The sequence below is a fragment of the Cynocephalus volans genome, chromosome 2 (assembly GCF_027409185.1).
Source record: "Cynocephalus volans isolate mCynVol1 chromosome 2, mCynVol1.pri, whole genome shotgun sequence".
Classification (NCBI taxonomy): Eukaryota; Metazoa; Chordata; class Mammalia; order Dermoptera; family Cynocephalidae; genus Cynocephalus; species Cynocephalus volans.
Window position 1 is genome coordinate 58923961 of NC_084461.1, and position 23613 is coordinate 58947573.

The following is a 23613-nucleotide window of genomic DNA, read 5'->3' on the forward strand; positions in this document are numbered from 1 at the left end:
TCTCAAAAGGAGAGGTATTTATCTTCCCAGGAGAAGCCCAGAATAATCAGTTTACTACACATAGACCCCAAAGGGAGGACCCAGTAGCCAGGGCTCATACCAGAAGCTATCAGAAACTTTAACTCATCTCAAAGGCTACATCAATGACTGTAAATCAGTAATTTAAAGGATTTTAGGTCAGGTCTTACAGACTACTCAGACAAGATCTGCAAAGAACTGGTCAAAGGTTTCTGGTTCAGAAGGAGAAGAAAGATTCCTCACTGTCTACTCCCCAACCCCCTGAACCAACTCGGCTCAGGAGCCGAGACGTTCAGGCAAAGGGTGACTCTCAACCTCACCACCAAGGTGGACTTTCTTACTCTCCACTGCCTTCTCTCCCCTGGGGTAACTAAGGTGGTGGCTCCTGAATAATGAGTACTAGTGCCCATCTCAGCCTCTGCTCCCTGCTTGTGCCAAGGCCTAAAAATAGGCTATTGTCAAGGCCAGTTATTGAACTACACAGTCTAAGCATAGTGCACTCTCCACGGAGCCTGACTGTCCATTAAAATAGTCTTATTCCTCTCACTCAGTACTGCTTCTAAGATCTGTCCATGTTATTGTGTGTACCTGTGGCCCATCCATATTCACTCCTGCATACTATTCTGGCATATGAATGCACCACACTGTATTCACTAACCCTCCCATCAATGACATTGCCTTATTTCCCTTTCTTTTTCCCTCTCTCTCTTATGAAGAGAGGATCTGTAAGTCTTTGTACATATCTGCTGAGGTATATGTGCAAATGTTTCTCCAAAGTATATATCCAAAAGTGGAATTTCAGGGTCTCAGACTACATTCATAGTCAGCTTCACAAGATGACGTCAGATTATTTATCCAAAGTGGTTTTTCTAATTTACATTTCTACAGGAAATATATGAGTTATCATTACTTCAAATTTTACCAACAATTTGAGACTGTCAGAATTCTTAATATTTTCCCATCTAGTGGGATGAAGGAGGCAATATACAGTATGATGTTATTTTTATAAAGTTCAAAAAATAAACCAACACTAAACAAAAGTATACTATACTTGTGATAAAGCTATGTTTAAAACAAGGAAATGATAAACACAAAATTCGGGATAGTAATTACCTCTAAAGAGAGGCATTATTAGGTTTATCTATATACACATATAAATTTTTTTATTATTTAAAATAATATATAATAAAATAACATTTTTAAATTTCCTTATTCTCTGTTCCCACAACAATGAAACAATGGCTGCAGGCACATCTGAAATTACGTCCTTTTTTTTTGTTGTTTGCTTATTTATTAATATTATTTTTTTACATTCTGTGATGTTGGTGCAGAGCAGTTGGGAGGGAGGGGGAGAGGGGAAAGCGGGAGGAAATAGGGTGGGAGGAGGAGGAAGGAGGAAGGGTGGGGTTGAGGCCTGTGGCACACCCCTCATTCCTGCAGGGGAGACTGGGGTCTTCCAGCGGTGTCTTGGTCATTGCTGGGCTGGGTGCATATGTCAGGGGGTGTGGCTGAAGCCCTTGCCCCCCACATCGCCCTGTCAGGAGCCTGGAGTGTTTCCCGCAGCAGCTCAGTGGTCATCACTGGGCTGGTTGAAGGTGTCAGGGGGCATGGCTAAGTCCCCCAGCACTCCCTCCTCGCTGGCTTGGTTGCTCAGGGGAATTCTAGTCCTTTTAGGTTTTATAGATGTTCTTTGGTGATGTGAGACCTTTACTAGTTAATATCAAACTTTGTCTCTGGTGTGGGTATTTTGTTTTTCTTCCAGTTCTGTGTTGGATTATTTGTTGTTCCCACCACTTAAACTCTGCACAGGAACTAATTTCTTGTCCTTTGCTTACTTCTAATATGTGGGAACTTCCTGTGGAGATTAGCACTTGAGCTCTGTGGTTGAGCTAAATTGTTGCTTTGATGATGATTCCCTGGGGAAGGCTTTTTGTGCAGCTCAGGTTTTGATGGTTGACTTTATAGGTACTTCTGGCTTTTGTGAGATCCAATACCCTGGGTTGTGTGGACACTCTGGTCTGGGCCTGAGTCTTTTCAGCAAACTGCACGCCCTGCAGTTATGTATTCTTGACCAGTCTCCACTGAGTGGTCCTGCAATGATTGGGGATCAGGTGTGCTGTCCATACTGTGCCCCAGTGTTCTCCCGGTAGCCCGTCTCCACCACCACTCTCACTCCAAACACTGCCCATGGCACAGGACATGCACCGGTCCCTTGTGATGACTCACTGGCCTCTGAGTGGCTCCTGTTTTTCAGTTTTCTGTGGCCCCTCACTCCTATGAGGGTCCATGGGAACCCTATTAATGGTCTTGTTGGGCTGGGGGCCACCGAGGCCCTCTTCTCCCCTGCAGCCTCCAAGCAACCTCAACCAAAGGGCACAGTTGCAGCTTTTGCTAGCTCCTGCTCCATGCCCTCACCACCTTCAGCCTTGAAGCAGCCAAGGCTCAAAACAGTCAGAGCTGTCCTTTCTTTCTCTCACTGTGGATTATCCCACCTTCATGCACTGCTTAGGTCTCTCCTCCTCTTCCACTGAGCTCTAGTGGCCCCAGCTTGGCTGTCATTGCTTTTTAATAGTTGTAAATTGGTTGATTTGTGGGGGAGAGTGATGCTAGGGACGACCTATTCTGCCATCTTAACCCTGAAATTACATTCTTACAGCCTCATTATCAAAAAAAAAAAAATCCTTCCCTTCTAGCTCCAGATAGAAAAAAAGTCTCAGAGAAGAATTCTGATTGGTCCAGATTAGACTCTTAGTTCATCCCTGAACCAATCACTGTGGCCAGAGGTAATAAACGCTATAATTGGACTATCTTGGGTCCAACTTTGTAGCCAGAGAGATAGGCTCTGTTGCCATAAAGTGTGAGGTGGCCTAGAGGAGTGTGAAATGTCTAAGAATGACAAAAACTTTAGGAAGTATTAATATCACCATATTCTAAAAGCCATGCAAATGATAGGTGGCAGAGCTGGATTCAAACCCACACTGCATGACTCCAAAGGCTGGGCACTAATTACTTCACTTCCAGCTCCTACTGGATGAAAATATTGTGTTTTCCTTAATGTTATGCCAGGATTTCCTTAAAGGCTGGGACCCTGTATTATTTATCTCTGTCCTTCCAGCTTCTAGAAATACTACCTGGCACTTTTTAGGTGCTTTGCAAGAATAATTAAATCTCCAAACTATAGATTGCTTATTTGAACATATTCTTACATCAACATGGATGTGACCATATCTGAGACCAGCTGTGTGGGTCTTGTGCTCACAAGGGAACAGATGGGGATTTGAAGAGTGGGAAGGGGTAGAACATTTTAATTTCAAGAACATTTTAGCACCACAAAAATTCAAAAGGGAAATAGCAATACTAGAAATTTTATACTAAAAGCAAACTTACCTTATGATTAAAAGTGAGCATAATAAGAGCAGTAAGGAGTAGATAGCATATATTTTCCTTATTGAGAAAATGATGACCATCCAGCTTTGTTATTTCTCTTACATTTTTTTATAAACTCTTTGGACAAGAAAGTGGGATTGGGTGGGGCCAAAGAGTCATTTCAATTGTTAAAAATATATTCATGAGATACTTGCAAATTTAAAAGTAAAGAAATAATCACTGCCTAAATACATGTTTTAAGTCTTGTGGCAATAATTACCAGTTTTCTGTCTCTTTCCACTTTCCCCAGCCATGATGTGAAGGTTTTGTTTAAAAAACAACCTTTATTTTCATTTGGGTCATGTTGATTTCTCTCTTTTTTCTTTCATAGAATTATATCTTTTCCTGGTAGCTGTCTTTTACATTCCTTTGTAAAGCCTAAAATAAAACAAAGAAAAAAATCATTTCTTTGGTAACAGCAATCTTTTCATTTCTCACTATTCATTTGTCTTGCTTTGGAATGATTCTAGTCTCCTCAGGAGTTTGGACGTACGTATTTAAACTTTTTGTCTTCATTTTAGTCTTTCAATCCTTTTGTTCTCCTTTCTTTTCTTTGTTTCACAAAAAAAAAAAAAGAAAAGAAAGAAAAAGAAAAAAGTTTTATTTTAAATGACTCACCACTGTATTACTCCCCTGACTTGCATAACCATTAAGCTGAAGATGGTCTGTTAATTTACAGTTGTGTGCCATGTTGGTTCAAGCTGCTTCTAATTTTGCTGAAGGATGTGTATGTGGCTACAATTAATTTATTTTGAAACATTTTTTTTCTTGCCCTCTGTTCTCTTCCCTGTGTTATTGAATCTGATATCCATGAGAGCATTATATTCTGATCCAAATTTTGCCCCATTCCAAATTTTAACTTTTTCTTTTTTTTTCTCTCCTATTTTGTTTACTGTTACATTTTATTTCTAGTTAGAATTCAGTTGCCTACAGCCTTGTTTCACTAGAGGCTATAATACTAGTGTTTATTCAAGTGATTTTGAAGTGAGTTTTATCCTGTGTTTACTAGGAGAAAGCAAAGAGGACAAGAGTAGAGAAATTGAAAATAATAATTGTTTCAGTCTTGAAACCAAATATTCCCTATTGGCTATGTACACTGCTGGGATTCTCTGAGCCCTTATTTAATCCCACCATTGCTTTGCCTGTATTGACTTGTACATAAAGGAGTCTCAAAATAAGCATAGAAGACCCAAGAACACTGACTCAAGCCTTCTGGCTCCTTGCCCTAATTCTTTTCCCCTACCTTTCATTTAGCAAACATTAGATCCAAATTAACCCTTGCTCTTTGGTTAAAAGAACGAAGTTCCTTTCACCTTCTTCTCCAGGATAGTTGATGTAGTCTAAAAAGAATATGGTCTAGCTGGGCTCTCATAGTTTTTTGATATGTCATTACTGTCATGTCACAGGGGCAAGAAATCATGGAAATCCATCGTGCAGGGAGAAAAGGAGAGTTGTCTTTTGGAATTAATTAAATCTACAAACTACATATTGTTTATTTGAACATACTCTTATATCAACATGGATGTGACCATGTCTGATACCAGCTGCGAGGGTCTTGTGCTCACAGGAGAACAGATGGGGATGAGAGCCCACATCCTGGAACATCAGAGAGCACAGGTCCTTCAGTGGAGCCTGTGCCCACCATGGTCTTCTCCGGGCCACCCGCCAGATATGAGATTCATGTGACTACAGCCATGGGCAAAATGACTCTGCCTCCCAAAATGAGATATGTGGACTCAGTCATAAAGAACTAAGGCATTATAACCCCTACACTATGAATCCAGTACAATGCATTCTCTGCTTTGGGTATCAGACTAATAGCAAATTTGGAATTAAAATCTCCAGCAAACCTTTCCCTCATGTCTTGTGGAGACTTATGAAAGCCTGTGGAAAAACAGAAACTTGACATCAGAGAGAAGTTGGGTCCTGACGAGGGAGCTCTGGCCATGTAGGCCTGGTGTGCTGGAAAGCCCTGACTGGGAAACACCCCTCCTGCCTTGTGGACACCAGACCTCAGTGGAGGTTGGATTCAGCTGCTGCACACAAAGTCTGTCTCCTAGTCACAAGAGTTTACACCATCACCCGTACTGTGATTCACTGACCCAAGTCTGGAAATCCCAGGTACAGGACCAAATCTCCAGAAAACCATGAATATGTCCTGAGTCTTTCCAGGCAAAGCTAGCACTTCCTGTTGGTTAGAGCAGAGGCCAAAGAGGCCGACTTGAGCAATGCATTGAACAGTTTCTTCACAGAGGAAAATTCTACTTTACAGTCAGAAAGTAAACCTGTAATCCTAGGCAGACATTTTGCAACCATGAATGTAATGAAGTCAGTTAATCTTCTGTTCATTTTCTACTGTGTCAGGAGGGATACCGTCACTTTAAACTCTGTGTCAGGAGCAGTCTAAAGAAGTCGGTTGCTGGAACAAAGTACCCAGAGGCTGTAGATGAAGAATGAGATGGAAAAAGATTCCTTCTGAGAAAGCAGAAAAATTAGAAGTAACAAAATCAGAAAAGCCTCCTATGGTTAGAGCAAGCCAGACACTGGCATAGTCAAGTCTCTATTCTACAGATACAAAGGAAAATGTATATGTTCTTGGTAGCTTCTAAATTCGGAAATGAGAAACTGAATTAAAGAATATCAAAGGTGATTGCTAGAGATGGCACTAAAGATGGTAAGAGAAGCTAAACCTCATCTCTTCTCACAAAAAACTATCTTCCTTCCAACAAGCTCAGGACGTTCTCACACCAATAGAGAGAGTGGGACACATGAGAGAAACTACCAGTGAGTTGAAATCAAAATAAAGGCTGGCGGGGGGTGGAGGGGAGTTTAAGGATGCTGAAGGGAATGCCAATTGGTACATTCTGAAAAGTAGTTTGGCAGCATATTTCTCAAAATCCTTCAAAATGTGTGTGATCTTTGACTTAGTATTCCTATTTCTGGACATCTACCCTAAGAAAATACTAAGAAAGGTACAGAAATGTGCATGTCACAGAATTATTTGCAATGGTGTATAATTAGACATCTAAAAGTACAATGAGAGAATCCATACTATAGAAAGTATGCAGTTATTTAAATTGCCACCTTTAAGATTAGTCAGTAATATGAGGACATGCTCATAATGTATTAATAAAAAGAACAGATGCAAAATAACACAAGTAGAATTATCGTAGGTTTGTTTATATCTATTTTTGGAAGGAAATACAATATAGTGATTTCCCCTAGGTAGTAGAATCAGAGTTCACATTACCAAATTTTCTACATCAAACCAGTATTACTTTCATAATCACCAAAAAGTTATTTTTTAAAGAAAACCTAAAAGTATATGCTATAAACTTTTAGGGGAAGAGAAGGAAGCAGAATACAAAATTCAATAGGAAAAAAGGGCTGAAAGGAAATACTTAAAATTTAAAAATATTAATATTTGTTATTTTAGGATTATAGGTCACTGTGTAAGTTTTTGCTTCCTTTTTGGTCTTTTCACATTTTCCTTTAAGAAAAATATATACCTTTATACAGGAAGAAATGTTTTTAAAGAAAAAAGAATAAAAAGGGAATACTAGAGATTCTCATGAGAAAGAACTAAATCACCTAAGACGTATATCAGGACCTTCTTTCTATTTGTTCTTTCATAGAAAGATGCAGTAGGATGAGAGGGACTTTTCATGTCGCTCCACAAATTAGCTACCAAATCCAATGCAAGTGACAAAGAACAATAATGATAAAACAATTTAAAGAAAGCAAAAAATGGGGGAAGGTGACAGCGTCTTATGAGAGATGACTGAATTGGGTCAGCTATCCCGCCAAGCTGTATCACCTCTCTCCATAGTGCAGACAACTGCGGGATACAGGGGATTTGAGGAAAATCTTTATAATCATCACTAAGTGGTCTACTCTAGGGGAACAGCACAACAGTTTGCAGTTGTGGTGGCCATGAAAGTGTGCCTCTCAGATCTCCTATGCAGGGAGCATAACCAACAGCCCCAGCCACTATGCACTGAAATCTACCACTGCCCTTGAGCCAAGATCATACTTTCCATTGCTGCTCCCAGACCAATGACTGAGTGTAGTGGGGATACTAAGTAAGGCTTGTTCCTGAGAGCCCTGATGGAACTTTCTTAGAAGTGTACTGTAGACTGCACTGTAGTCTAAGACCTTCCTTCTTTTCTTCCCTGTCTCCTTCACAGAAGTCAGGCCAGCATCACAGTCTGGTAGCTTTCTCAGCCTCCTCTACCTCCTGTCCCTTTTCCTTTACAAACATTTTCCCATGAATAAATCCCTTTGTACATCTAACCCCATTTGGCATCTGCTTCTCTGAGGACATGGACTAATACCATAGTACTCCACTCACCCACCTACAGAACCTACTAATAGAATCACTCAACCATTCACAGCGATTGGGATGCTAGCAAAAAATACTAGATTGGCATCTCATTCCCCAGTTGGGAATCTGCTTATGCAGCAGACTTACTGAGTAGGCTTCAATACCTATTTAGCACCAGGAGAAGAGACATGCAAAAAGATGAGAAACCAGACAAAATAGGGAGCCATGGAACAGTCTACTCTCCCACTAGCTGGTATGAGTTTCCCATGGGCCAAGTGAATAGTACAGCATTTAGATAGATTAGAATTGGGTTGCTTATACCCACCCAATAGATGCAAACCACTGGTGGGGACTGTGCAAGCTGCTGTGGGGTGAAGTGCCTGATTTGGGAGCTGAGGCAGGATTGGGAGAGGTCAAGCGGAGAAGATTCCACAAACCAAGGTACTCTGCACGGTAGGATTCTGAACTCCATATGTACCTCATGAGAAAGCCAGCATGCAAACACCTGGCACACAGGTGTTAGCCAGAGAGTCAGATTAGCCAAATATCCATACAACCACAGCCAGAGAAGAAAAAAGACTTTTTCCCTTTTTATCTAAAACTTTTCCCCCAAATCCCCAACAGGCTGGAGGAAAAAGGCATCCAGAAAAGGGGAAGAATGGAGTGAAAGGAAGATTTTCTGCCTCCTCCTTAATAGATCTGCAACATAACCAGCGCCACTTTAGACAAGCCCAAGTACAAAATGGTGCAGCCCACCTCCTCCCCTCCCCTCCCCTCCCCCTTCCCTTTATGAGAAGCCTCCTGACTTAAACAGAAACCCTTTTTGCTTCCCCAAGGATGCAGTTCACATTAGCATAATGACCCTCCTTGATGGTATCAGCCAGCCCTTGGCCCACTGTATAAGCTCTACCACCCCCACACCTGGTGTTGTCCCCACTTTCAGGGCAGCCCCAGGCTGTTCCCCACTTTGAGCGCAGCCCAGCAGATTCTTTTCCTTTAATAAAGCTTGAACAGTACCCGGCATGTCGGCTCACTTTCTTTCACTCCTCCCGCTGCAGGTCAGTCAGGCCATGGGTCAAGGAAGAATATGAGACTAAAGGTTAATCTGATCTAGAATACACCAGACTTTTTAATATCTGAAAGTAATAAGAGAAGCTATGGGATCCCCAAGATGTCACAGGCAACAAGCAAAGGAGTGTGGTAGGCAGAATTCTAAGAATAACACCCAATGACCCTTGTCATTGTATAATTTCCTCTCCTTGAGCATGGATGGAATCGATGGATGATGAGATATCATACACTTGAATGTTACAGTACCTGACAAAATGGGCTTTAAAGGTGTAATTAAGTTTACTGATCAGTTGACCTTAAGATAAAGAGATTTTCCTGGATTGTCAGATAGACCTGATCTAATCACATGAGCCCTTTAAAGCAGAGGGTTTTCTCAGTCTGGCAGCAGAAGAGAAAGTCAAATTTGAAGCACATGGGGATTCATACTACGGGATCCTGCTGCCAGCTGCGATGTTGTGAAAGGGCCTGTGGACAACCTGCAAGAAGGCCCATGGCAAGGAACTGTAAGAAGTGTCCAGGAGATGACACTAGTCCCTGTGGATAACTGGTAACTGGAACCTGGAACCTCAGTCCTACAACTACACGTTGTCCTGCCAGCAGCCTAAATGAGCTTGAAAGCAGGCTCTTCCAAGATCTTCCAGATAAGTGCCCAGTTAGCTGACTCCTTGAGTATGAGACCCTTAGCCAAGAGCCAAGTTGAGCCATGTCAGACATCTGCCCTAGAGAAACTGTGATATAATAAATGGGTGCTGTTTTAAACCAATAAGTTTGTGGTAATTTGTAATGCAGCAATAGAAAACTAATACAAGGAGATTCAACAGTATATATTTGACAGCAGGAATTGGAGAAAAGTAAACCACTTTTTTGTGCCTCCACCAAGTTCAGAATGCTTAATAAACTAATTATAAAAGTTTTATTATTAAGCTTGCTAAGTGAATACATTCAAGTGTTTCATAAACAAATTATATCAATTATTGTACAATGCAGTTGCTTACAAATTTATAGTAATCTCTTTCCTCAAATCATAACTGTTTAGAGCCAACCTGATCATTCCCTACGGTGTTCTTTTTAAAATTACTGCCTTGGGTTGAATGTCCCACCAAAACTTTGTCCCTATTGTGACAGTGTAAAGAGGGTGGGAAATCCTATTATGGTAATTGATAGGTGGGGCCTTGAAGAGGTGACTAGATTATAAGACCATGACTTAGTGAATCGATTAACAATGGTGGTCAGGGGTGTGATTCTGAGGGCTTTAAAAGAAGAGAAAGGAGAGTCTGTCTCTCTTTGCTCCACCATTTTCTGCAATGTTAGACCACTGGGTCACTGTCACCACCAAGACCCTCACGAGATGCATTCCCTGCACTATGGACTTCCCAGCCTCAGAAACTATAAGCAATAAATTTTGTTTTCTTTATAAATTACCGAGTTTCAGGTACTTTGTTATAAGCAACAGAAATGGATTGATACAACTACCATGTAGGTTCTGCTTATCTAATTTAATGGCACAATATTTAAAATAATCGACAATCTCCATAGTTGAATCCAAAATCTGTATCAGTATCACAGTGTGGCTTGTGATACTATATGGCATTTCTCACTCAAAGCATACCCATTCCCATAAATGGGAAAACAAGGTTAGTAGCTTCATTGTGATCTATAAGAAGCTGGAAAATATCATTGTCTTAGCCCAGGTTTCCTGAAAAACAGAGTCTCTGCAGTAAAGGTACAGTACCAGTACAGCAAGAGCAAGGGGGAAAGTGAAGGGAGGCCGGAAAGGAAGGAAAGCAGATATACGGGCTGGGGTGGGGGTGTACATTTCTTGTTTCACAGGAAAACACAGCTGGTTCCTTTTTTATGCAGGACATCTCCAGAGAGGCCATGTGGAACACCTGCATCTCAGAATAGTCCTTTGGGGGGGGGGTCCGGGGGGCAGAATTTATCTTCCAGGTCTTTCCTGTCTTCTACCTGTCCCTGGTTAAAGGATGCCCCTACACTTCTGGTTATGTTAGTGTTACCCAACCTCTCCAGTCAGCCACTGGGGAAGTCAGACCCCATGCCACTCCCAACACTTCTGAGCCTAGACATGGTAGAAAGGGCCAGGGGTGGGGTTGCTGCAGCTCCCACCCGGGGAGCAGCATGGTGCCATGCAGAAGCAGGGCCCTCACCCTGAGGAGGCTGGAACAGCTGAAAGTGTTAAGAGATGAGGGAAAGGTGATGGTCAAGGGTTCTGCACTGAGCAAGTGGCCAGGGCCCAAAGGCAGGTGGGGACAAGCAGATCTCGAGAGGTGCATTAATTCGGCTCCCATGGTCCCAGCCCTAGTGGTGCAGTGCTTCACCACCCCTCCTCCCAGACTATTATCTTGACAAGCTGTTAACAGAGAATTGACCCATTCCCCCCACTGCTTCTAAGAAACAGCTACTCCTTTCTTTTCATCATCCTCCTTAGTTTTGGGTTCCTTCATCTGGTTTACATTTCTTCCCAGAAGGCTCTCAGTGCCCCTATTTCCAAACTCTTTTCTGTACATGAAGCTCTTTCTTTCCCACCAATTTTTGTAATCCATTCCGGAAAACACACCCAAAGCCCCTGGGCTTCTGCTCATTCTGCTTTTCATTATTGCAATTGCAACGTGGTCAAACCAATAATGACAAAACCATGTGTGTGTGTGTTTGCAATGCAGCCTACTCCAAAGTTTGATAAGAGTGGGCTTAAATGCACACACAGATCCACACTTCTCTTCTGAGTAGTGCAGTATTTGGACAGAGATGTGATTATATTTCTTGGAAAGGAGAAACAGAGAGGAAAAGCCTTGATCTGAGGTATAAGCCTTCCAATTTCAAAATGGGAAATTTTTCAAAACTGGTTGCACTAAACCCTTGTGTTCAGGTGACCAAAACCTTACAGGAAGCATGAAAAAATTTTTTAAATGGGCCATCAACAAATAAAAACATTTTTCCCACAGAAGCAGTAGGCTTTGAGTTCTTTATCCAAGGCCTTCTTTTGACATTTCCGGGATTCTTGCATCTATACTCAAATTCATCAAAAATTGTCCCCAAGTGACCACACTATCACTTCTTGTGGTTTTTCTTCCTTCCTCTTGATCAGCTTTTCTTTTCAGACCTTTGGCTGACTGTTTTGCTACTGTTACCAGGGCTGAAGTTCCTACCAGAGTTAAATGAAAGGACCATGAGCAGTGATACATTTTCTCACCCAGAGCAGGAAAGGCCCATTTATAGATTGATCTCCTTATCGGAGAACCATGTCACCCAATCTCCCTGCTCTACAACTTGCCACAAGATTGATGGTAAATATAATATATATGAAAATGAAGGAGGAAAATGTATGCAAAGCTGCAGTGGTGGTGCAGGGGGCTGGAAACGATGTTGTGCAGTACATTATTTCATCAGAATTTCTCATTTTCAGGACATTGACTCTGAAATTACTGCAGTCGTAGTGTTTAATGTTCCTGTATTGGGATTCCAGGGTTTTAAAAAATGATTTGAAGCCAGAAAAGCAAGGCTGACTTATTTGGACCCATGCTGTAATGTGACAAAAAACTTGCAAGGAAATAAGAAATGCTATAAACACAGAGAGAGAGCAAGCAACAGGGTGAGGAGGCACACAAGGAGTCTTACATTGAGCTTAACACTGTACCCAATAGAACACCAAGCAAGTCGCCAATAAAAGAAGAAATACAACATTCCTAATAAACTTAATGAAATTTAAGTTCCAAGGTCCTGGGAGGGGACCTAGCAATGACCTAGTAACATGGCCAGAGGTTTTTGTAATATTTGCAAAAATAAGCTATTTTTTAAAAATGCTTAAGATTGCTCTCTCTCTCTACTCCAATTTCCCTTCTGTATTGAGCAGCATTAAACAGGCCGTGAGCATTTGGGAGATCCAGCTAAGAGAATGTTGAGTTGAGGATTATGTTTCTTTTCAGTGTAGCAGAGAAGTAAAATATGTTTATGTGGTTCTCAGTCACTCTGTGTTAGGTATGTGATTGTTAGTGTCCTGGTATAGCAAAGGCCTCCAGGAGTACTCCTATGGCTCCTGGGTGATACAGAGGTGCAGGGCAAGAGATCACATCTCAGCATGAACGTGAATTTCAGTGTCCAGCACCAGGAATACGTTGGGTAGCAGAGGAGAAACCACACTTGAAGTATACAGAGCCAGAAGCTAACCTGTGGGAAATTTTTCCAATCATAAAATCTACTAAAAGATAAACAGAGGATTTGGATTTCATCGATACCTCTACAAAACAGAAGTTTTCTCCTTGATAGAGGCTTTTCCATATTTGACAACAATCCTAAAAATTTATGTGATATTAACCTAACGAGTTGCGACACTAAAAAAACAAATCTTTTCTAAATTATCGATAATTTTTGTAAAAAACTTCAATCAGCCATGCTAGAACAGCTGAGTTATCTTTCTAGTCTTTCTGTGAAAAGGATATGACAAAATTGTTGTCATATGAAGGGACAATCAAGATTATGATGCCAAGGAACGTATTTTTGATGTTTGTGGTGTTTGTCAGCCTTTTCAAATTTGCATTGGTTGCCATTGTTTTCTTATTCTAAATAAATGTTCTTTCCTAACTAAATTAGTATTCATGATTTTGATTCTAATGGAGAATTGTGTGAGCTTCAGGCCCCTCCAAACCTGTCTCTGCCCCTCCATGTGACTCACAGTCTCAGTGCTGACTCTGAAGTCCAGCTGTCCGCAGAGTGGTTTCTAACACAGCCACACAGATCGTCCAGCCTCAGAGCATTTCTCACCTCCTGGGATCCAAGAGCTTTCATTTCTGGTTCCGTGTAGTCACCCTTGACCATGGCCACATCTTGTTCCTTGACCTCATGTGGAATCCAGTCCATCTCAAAAGGTTTAAATTGCAAGTACCTACAAATAGGATTATTTAGATCAACTCCACCTTTTTTCTAATTTCTTTGACACATACCTAGACACACGCACACACACACACACACACACACCATGGTTGTCTTAGTGTATTCTATTCTTGTCTGCCTGCCTTTTCTCTTACCCACCCCCATCCTCATCCCTACTGCTCACTTCAAACTTCCCATATTATATATACTTCTCTGAATCTTGTTTTTTCTATCTCATACTCCATAGCAATAATTCTCAAAATCAACCCAGTTAGCTCTAAGTATCTTAATAGCTATGTAATATTTCATGGTGGAGATAGATATATCATTATGAATTCAACTCTTTCCCTTTTAATGTCCATTCAATTTGTTTCTGTTTTGTTTTCTTTTGATGTTTGCAATATGACAATATTACAATAAACATTCTTTCACCTATATCATGATGCTATTTCATTTATTAGATTCCCAGTACTTGGACTGATGGTTTAAAAGGTGTTTTGTTTTACTAATCTTCATAGATATTGATAAGATGCTTTCAAAAAGACTAACAATTCACATTTCCACCAGTAAGGTGAAATGAGAAACTCCTTCTCACTGCCTATGTTGCAGCAATAGGTATTATTGCTCTTTTTAACTTTTGCCAGTCTAAAGTGTATAATGACACCTGATTGCTACCTTCATTTTCATTTCTCTGATCACTAATAAATTTGAGCATCTTTTCATTGATTAATTGGTTCAATATTTAGATTTTGCTCTTCTGTAAATTGCCTATTCATATTCTTAATCTAACATTAGGGAGAAGTCATTCGTTTTGTTCTCATTGTTCGTATAGTATAAATAATTACTTTTTGCCATGCTGTTGCAAATACTTTTTTTGAATCCTCTATATTTTTCCTGAATCTATGGGGTTTTTTTATATATTTAAATCATCTATGTGGCATCAGCCTTTCTTGAATTGGTTGTAAAGGTGTCTCATACTCCTTGGTTGCATATAATCTCCTATATTTTCTTCTAAAATATTTATTATTTTACTGTTTACATTTAAATCTTTAGGTCAGATGAAATTTTTATTTGCATATTTTGTGTAATAGGCTTCAACTTTATTTTTTTCCAGAAGGATCGATATATTGGCACTATTTATAAAATTTATCATTTATTTCCTACTGCACTGAGGTATAACCTTTATCATATGGTAATCTTTTATATATGCTGGGATATATTCTTGATGCTATATTCTATTCTGCTGATTTGTTTAGCCTGTACCAATACCATTTTGACTTTTATTGTAGGGGCTTTGTTCAGTTATTAACATCCAATAATAAAAGTATCTGTTAACTATTCTTTTTGATACTTTTATCATTTATTGGACATTTACTTTTCTATGAAATTTGACAGGATTTTATCCAATTAAAAATGATGTGAGAGTCTATTGGGATTATACTAAATTTACACAATAATTTTGAGTGATTGGACATCTTTATGATATAATGTCTCTCCAAGAATGTGGTTTGCCCTTCTATTTCTTCAGATTTATTTCCTATTTCTTCATTTAGGTCTTTTATTTTTCTTGCTAAATTTATTTCTAAATGTTTTGCAATTTTTAAAAATATTTTGTAATTTCATGTCATTATTTTGAATGAAATGCTTTTCCTGCTTCCATTTCTAGGTTTCATTATTAGTATGGGGGAGGGGAAGCTTTTTATTTTAGATTATTATTGATCCAGTCATCTTACAAAAATTATATTAACGCTTGTAAATTTTCATTATTGTTTCCTGGGTTATCTGCATGTACTATTATATCATCAGCAAAAAAGAGACAGGGTTATTCATCTCAATTTCTCTAATACTGAGCAGTGTCTGGTATTTTTCAATCACTTCATAAATGTTTTAAGAGGGACTGAACAAATGAATTAATGAATGAAGAAATGAGGTCGGGCAGAGAATTATTCACATGGAGCATCAAGGTTCTTACTACTGTTAACACTCCAATGAGTTCCTGATCTTCCTTTTGAATGCCACAGCCATTTCTTTGATTGAAACCACAGAAGTTTCCAAACGTAGCAAAGTAGAAGATGAATAAGTGCGATGGCCAAAAGGAACATGTTTCTGATTAGTGAAGCATCTTCCTGAGTGAATCATGTGTGTGTATGTTGTGTTTCCTTTTTCATTTGATCTAAGAGAGACTACACCGGGAGGCTTTTTGATTCTGACCAGGAAAAAAGCAACAAGTTGTCATCACGTTTTTGAATGAGTTAGAAAGCTTAAGAAGGCAAACTAATGCATTTATTAGATTGAGAACGGGCAGTTAGTCAGAGGTTCACCAGCAGGAGCATTTCAGTGAAAGGTCCAGAAGCACAGACAGAAAAATCAGGGCAACCTGGGAAGCTTTCTGAATCTAGAAAGAGAGTTTTTAAAAAATGGAAAAAAAGTTTGTAGGTGATAATTGAAAGAAAACCAAAGAGTCATCAATTTATACATAGATGTTCATGTTCATTTTAGTCTTGGTCAATATATTACCTCGATACTTAGTCCTCACAAATACTGCATAATTGAATTGAAAGCATGTGCTCACCTATCTAACCTCTCTAAGTCAACCGTACTTAAGAGGAGCCAAGCCACTAGGTCTGTAATCTCAACCACAGCCATTTACCTCCTGGCAGCTATTAGACATGTAGGCATAATTTATTACTGAGGGAATTAGCCATTATCTATGTTGCATACTTGAAATTCCAACTCAACTAAGTGTCAATCTGAGTCATAATAAATAACAAATAGGCTCTAAATGCAAGAAGCCTCTGACTTGGTGTCATAGAATATCACTTTACCCTAAAAGAGGTTTTCCAACAAACCACAGTAGCTCCTGCTCTTTTAGAAAATTAAAATACACAAACACAAATTTATGCATGTACATGAAGAATTTCCACAGAGAGAAACACCTTTTTTTCAAAAATAGCAATGATGATCACCAGGCTGGAGAGCATGACGCAAAGTGCTCCCCATAAATTACCGGCAAGAACACCAAGTACTAAGACAGCTAGGAGAAAAGAGTACATTCGAACTGCAGAAATAGATCCAAACTCTGGCACAGATTACAAAGGATGACCAAACTGTTCTTCTAGGAAAAGCAAAATGTTTCTGTTACAGAGTCTAAAGGGAAATCCCTCGAGAAGCAGATAGAGTAGCAGTGTAGTAATTGGCTAGATAATCCCCAATACTGTGCCTGGGCTCACAGCACAAAGCCAAAGGAGGAGCAGCAGCTTTCATGAACACACCAGGCTACTGGGGAGGTCGGATGCTTTGAAGCATCTCTTCACATTCTTAGTTGATGAAAGGTCTATAAAGAAAATGTATTCTCTCTAAATAAGCCTATTGCTGCAAACAGATGAGAGTGTTAATGATGTGGCTCAGGTCTTTAACTTGCCTCGTGTAGCCGCTGGCACCCTGATGTCTGGCTTTTGCTCACCAGGCTAGTCCTGACTGAAGTGCTCTTGCCCTTCCTCTCTAAGGAACTGCATTCTTCTCATCTGTTATGGTTCTGCCCAACTCAGAATCACTCTCTACCCTGGGCCAGACCAGGCTTCAATTCATACTTCAATTCTTTTGATCACGTGAGATAGAATTTGAAGACACTAAGAGACAGAACTCTCAAAGAGACAGCCTTCTCATATGACCTTAATTCCCTATCAAAGGTAATGCTAGGAAGAGCCCAGGTATTACCTATATTGTCACTGGCCTCTGCCCAGCAGTGAGAATCTTCACTCTTCCAAATCTGGAGCCCTGGAGCTGGCCTTCCTCACACAGTAATTGGAATAGACAATAATGAGGCATTCCATGCAGCCCTGAACAGGGCCCCTGAAGACAGCCAAGAGGGCAGATCCAGCAAACAGAAGGGGTATTCTCTGGGGGAGAATTATGAGTTTAGATTAATGAAAATCAATTATAACATCCCTTTATCTGTAGAATGACCATTAACTCATGTTTGCCTCCGACAATCCTGGTTTATACCTGCTGTCCCTAAATCATTATTTATAGTGCACCCTTGCACTCCCAAAAGTGTTCCACTTTGGAAAATAAATTATGTTGTCAAACTACTTATTTAGGATACCAAGGGCAAGCTGCTTCTTGATCCATGCAAGGCAATGTAGCTATCAACAAGGACAAGTTAGCAGGATTCCAAAGTTAAAGGACTTTAAGCAGAAGGTTGGTACTTTAGAAATGTTACTAATTCTCTTTTGGTGTAGATATCAAGTTTATCTTTCTGCAAAGGGCGCAGCAAACTTGCATATCTTGCTGGAGAAGAATAGTAATAATCTTTGTCTCGTCTGTCCCCATTAAAAGGAAAATCTGTTATATGACTGTATTGGTCAGGATCCCAGTAGGAAACAGATGACCCATCTCAACTAAGATAACTTAAAGAGGGCTTATTTACAATAGTGTGGATATAGGGGGGCTGCAAGGAATAATACAGAAACCTGATGCTTAGTGGCAACAAAGTTGTTATCACCCTAAGCTAAAGGAAGGTGGAGAGGGAAAGCATCTTGTGGAACTGGCTTCTTGAGAGGAGACGAAATCCCTCGTGACACAGCTCAACTCTCCCTTCTCTTAGGAACCAAAACCCACAAATAATCTTGGTCCATAAGGACCCCACCATGAAGCTCTAGCACAAACTGTACCATGCACCTGGCACTCACACATGCAAACTTGTGTTCTTATACAACTTTTCCCAGTACTGTCTTTTAATCCCAACCATAGAGACCTATGAAGACCTATGTAGGCAGAAACCACATTTCTTACCTCCAGATCTCAAGAATCACAACATCAGTGTTTCTAAAATCATTTGTTTCCCACCACAATACATAAAACCAATGACATTAACATGCAAGACATTCTCCAAAGTCATTCACTGCATTATGTATAATTCCCACCATGCTCCTACATTTCTCTCCCACTCAAGAAAGCATAACAGAATGCAGATGAGTGAGGTCAGATTATTTTACAAGTAATATTGAGTGAATCCACTGCAAATTTTTTATGTAAACTGTATACAAACTTTATGTTCTGTTACTATTAATTGGTGTCTGCAACACATCTCACAACCATCTGCATACTTGTGTCATAATGGCACAAATACATAAAGTGCTTGATGATGAGAATGAAGAAGGATTCACAAAGTGTATGGGAAATGTAGAAGAAAAGGCTGGCTCCATCACTGTAGATACAAGTGTAGGGCTATAGAAGAGACACCATTCTTTGGATCCTGGAAGAGATTCCACACTTACAAACCCAGAAAAATGGCAGCCAACTTGCCCTATGCACTACCTAGGTCAATCCTGAGTTTCATAGATGAAGAAATTGAGATATGTGATCTGCCCATGATCATACAAAGTAATAATCAAAGACATTCAAGGAAAAATAACAACAAAATTCTTTTCTTGCCTGGGAATTAATGAATTCATTCACATTTACTGAGTGTTACCTTGTGCCAGGTAATGATGCTATTCTAGATCATAGGGATACACAAGAAATAGGAACAAGAAAGGGCCTGCTTTCCAATGGGGGTGCTCTTCTATCTAGGTCAGAAAAGGTGACATTTGAGCAGAGAGGTAAAATGAGGGAGGCAGTCTTGTGGGTCCCTTGGTGAAGAGTGCCCCAGGCAGATGCAGGAACCAGGGCAGCATGTGTCTGGCCTCCTTCCAGACAAGGAGGCCATTGTGGCTGGACCAGAGGGGGACAAGCAGAGAGCAGCTGGAGGTGAGACCAGTGATTTGGGAGGGAAGCCAGATCACATAGGGTCTTGGATTTTATACTGAGTGACATGGGAAATCACTGAAGGGTTTTCATCAGAAGGGGACCGTCACAGTATGTTTTTAAAATATCACTTTGGTTAGGATGTGGAGAAGAGACTGGGGGAGGAGGGAAAGGAGGTGACTGCAACAGCCCAGGAGAGGGGCGGGCATCAGGACGAGGACGGGAGGCGTGCGGCAGAGAGTGGGCAGTTTCTGAATGTATTCTGAGGGTGTCACTGACAGCATTTGGGGATTGCTTGGATGTGAGCTGAGAGAGAAAGAAGGCAGTGACAGATGAGGCCTCCGTTTCTGACCGGAGTAATTGAAAGATTGAAGTGGACATTTTCTGAGAGAGAGAGGAGAATGAGAGGGCAGGCTTGGCAAGGAAAGTCGAGGGTTGATCTGCCTTCTACAGAAGAGACGGGGGCGGGGGGAGTCATAGATAAGATAGATAAGATGTGAGGGCCGACAGGGGAGAGTGCCCAGGACTGAGCCCAAGTTCCGAGACTGTGCTGCCCTCCCAAACACCGCTCTCGTACTGTAGCTTGAACTTCGTGCAGACAGTGCCTCCTGTTCTCCTCCAACGTCAGCTCGAGGACAATTTACTGCTAGAATGTCAATGAGCCTCGCCTTTCTATGCAGGGAAGTAATATCTCCTTTTCGGCTCTTAGCCACCATTAGCAAGCAGCCAGAGGCCTTTCAAAGAAGCTACACCAGCAGAAAGAAAGGTGAAGGGGCCAAAGAGACCTCCAGATGCAGGGGTGCTGGGAAGGCAACCAGGAGAACAAGGTGCACAGCCACTGTCCGATGGGGAACAGAAGACAGAGGTGGCACCTCACAGTCCTCCCAGAGACATCACTCACGAAGCATCCCAAAATAGTTCAGGCAATGAGAGAGGTAGAGGCAAGCCAAGTGGACAGTTGAGCAATGATGAGGGTCACATCCAGATGAGGGAGGGAGTCTGTCCACGGCCCCAAGTCATGGTGATTATGCTCATCACACTACAAAGGACAATGACTGGCTGCAGGTAGAATGCAGGACTGAGAGTCACAGGCATTGCAGCATTGAATCACTGTGGCAACAGCAGGTCCTGACACTCCCCTGAGGCGGGAGCTTGGCTGGGCATTGGGAACCCCTCACAGATGATTTAGCATCTCTGGGGCTGGCCTTTCTCTCCACCCTGAATTGGAAGTGGTAAAATGGACCACCTTCCCAGGGGAAGGTTTTCAGAATTAACTTACAGAGAATTATTTTCCAAGTAAAAATAGCACCACCACATTATGTTTTAGACAGTTAAAAATAGGTAAACTCTCATTGTGATGAACTCAAGGAACTTGCCAATTATTTTAATGAAGTAAAATGGTGCTAAAATTAACACATTGCTAGAAACCAGGTTCCAGGATGAGGGATCTGGAGAAGAAAGAATGCCAGCTCTGCTTAATAAATCCATGAGCAAAGGGAACAAAACCCAGCAGGAGGAAAGAAATGCCATGAACACACAAATACATATATTTCCTCCCATCCCCCCCCTTCCTCTCATTAGATGTTGCACTTTTATTTTATGTAGTTTTTTAAATTAATTATCTGGAACATGAGATGGCCCCAAATTAGAAGGTCAGTACTTTTAGGTGAAGAATTAGAGTTACTGAGGAAAAACCACTTCTGCTGAACAAAGCAAGCCTACTAGGGAGAGCACAGCTATCTTCTCTTACCCACAATGCAGGAAGCACACAATCAGTTTCTCATATTATTGGAGTGACTATAATATGGACGGACACACTATCAGATTATTATTGCACATAACTGACAGCAGCCAAAGCAACAAAGCCTTGTTTATGGAGTATAACACAACAGCCATGAGCAATAATTTTAAAATCAGACAGAGATATGGGACCATATCCCAGCTTTACAAATTTCCAGTTGTGTGACCTTGGGCAAGTTACTTTGCCTCTCCCTGTCTTGGTTTCCTGTAAAATGGAGACATAACAGCTATTTTAGGAGATTATGAGGACTGAATGTGATGATAAACGTACAGCATTTAGCACATACCTAAAGGTGGCTATTTAACCATTGATATTCATATAATGGACTGTCCAAAACATGGATTTAATTTTACTGCCTAGAAACCTTTCTTACAATGGTATTTATTGTGATAGGATTTAAATGAGAAAGACAAGCAAGAGACATCTAAAAAGCCAATGCATCTGGTTGGGAATAGTGTGGTAGGAGAGTTCCCAGGTCTGCTTGAACCTGCCGGAGAGCAGGCTGCAGGCGGGCACTAGACTCGGTTTATACCGGGGGGATACAAAGGTGAACAAGACCCGAGAAAGATCTACACAGTGCTACAAAGGCACCCAGAGAGACTGGTCGTCTGTGCCTAGCAGAAACCTGGTAGACTTCCTGGGCGAGGCGGTGCTGAGCAGGGTCTTGAAGGCCCAGCTGATAGACGAGGGGTGCAGAAGACACGCCCCAACCCAGCACAGTGTGCACAGAGGGGGGAGACGTGCGGCCAGGGAGGCGGAGACTCGACAGAAACCACACACCCGGTGGGGTCGCCACTGCACGATCTAACAGCCTGGGCCAGAGCACACTGAACGGGGAGAAGTCCTGTACAGAAAGTGAAAGCTCAACAGAGATCACACACCCTGTGGTACGTGATCCACCAGCCCAGCAGAGTACAAGCTGACCAGAAAGGTGGATCCCCGGAGAAGCCCAAGACCCGAGGCAACCACACACACAAGACACTAGAGGCCAACTGAGCAGTCACGGCGGGAGCCATACCAAATTGGCAACCAGAGCAACATCCTAGTTAGTCATTAGTCTTAAACCGGTGGACTGTGAAACCCCCTGCCACAATGAATAAACACCAAAAAAAAGACACCAGAAATACAAAAAATCAAGAAAGTACACCACCAAAAGTTAATAAATCTCATACTCTAGATCCTATAGAACAAGAAGCCCTTGAAATAACTGATAAGGAATTTCGAGTGATAATTCTAAGGAAACTGAATGAGATACAAGAAAACTCAGCTAGACATCATGATGAAATGAGGAAAAGTATACAGGATCTGAAAGAGGAAATATACAAGGAAATCAATGTCCTGAAAAAAAATGTAGCAGAACTTGCTGAACTGAAGAAGTTATTCAGCGAAATAAAAAACACAACGGAGAGTTTAACCAGCAGGCTTGTCGAAGTTGAAGAGAGAACCTCTGAACTTGAAGATGGGCTGTTTGAAATAACACAAGCAGACAAAAAGAAAGAAAAAAGAATCAAGGACATGGAAGAAAATCTGAGAGAGATATCAGACAACCTCAAGCGCTCAAATATCCGAGTCATGGGTATTCCAGAAGGGGAGGAAAATGGAGATTCCATTGAAAACATATTCAACAAAATAGTGGCAGAAAACTTCCCAGGTATAGGAAAAATCACAGATCTTCAGATCCAGGAAGCTCAACGATCTCCAAACGTATTCAACCCAAAAAGGCCTTCTCCAAGACATGTCATAGTCAAATTGGCAAAACTCAGAGACAAAGAGAGAATCTTAAAAGCTGCAAGAGAGAAGCGTCAAATCACCTATAAGGGAGCCCCAATCAGGTTAACATCAGACTTTTCATCACAAACCCTAAAAGCTAGAAAGGAATGGGATGATATTTTCAAAATACTAAAAGACAAAGATTGCCAGCCAAGAATACTCTACCCTGCAAGGCTATCCTTCCGAAATGAGGGGCAAATAGTATATTTCTCAGACAAACAAAAACTGCGGGAGTTCACTACCACAAGACCACCCTTACAAGAAATCCTCAAGGGAGTACTGGGTTTGGTTCCTGAAAAATAACTACCACTGCCATAAAAACCTAAGAAAAATCTAAACCCGCTAGTACAATAAAAATGGCATTCATGAAGAGAAAACAAGCTAACAAAAACACTATCTACAACCTAAGGAACCAACAAACACAGAAACCAAACAGTAAATCAGAAAGCAAGGAACAAAAGACACCTAAGACAACCAAACAACCAATAAAATGCTAAGAATAAATCAACACCTTTCAATAACAACTCTTAATGTTAAAGGCTTAAATTCCCCAATTAAAAGACACAGACTG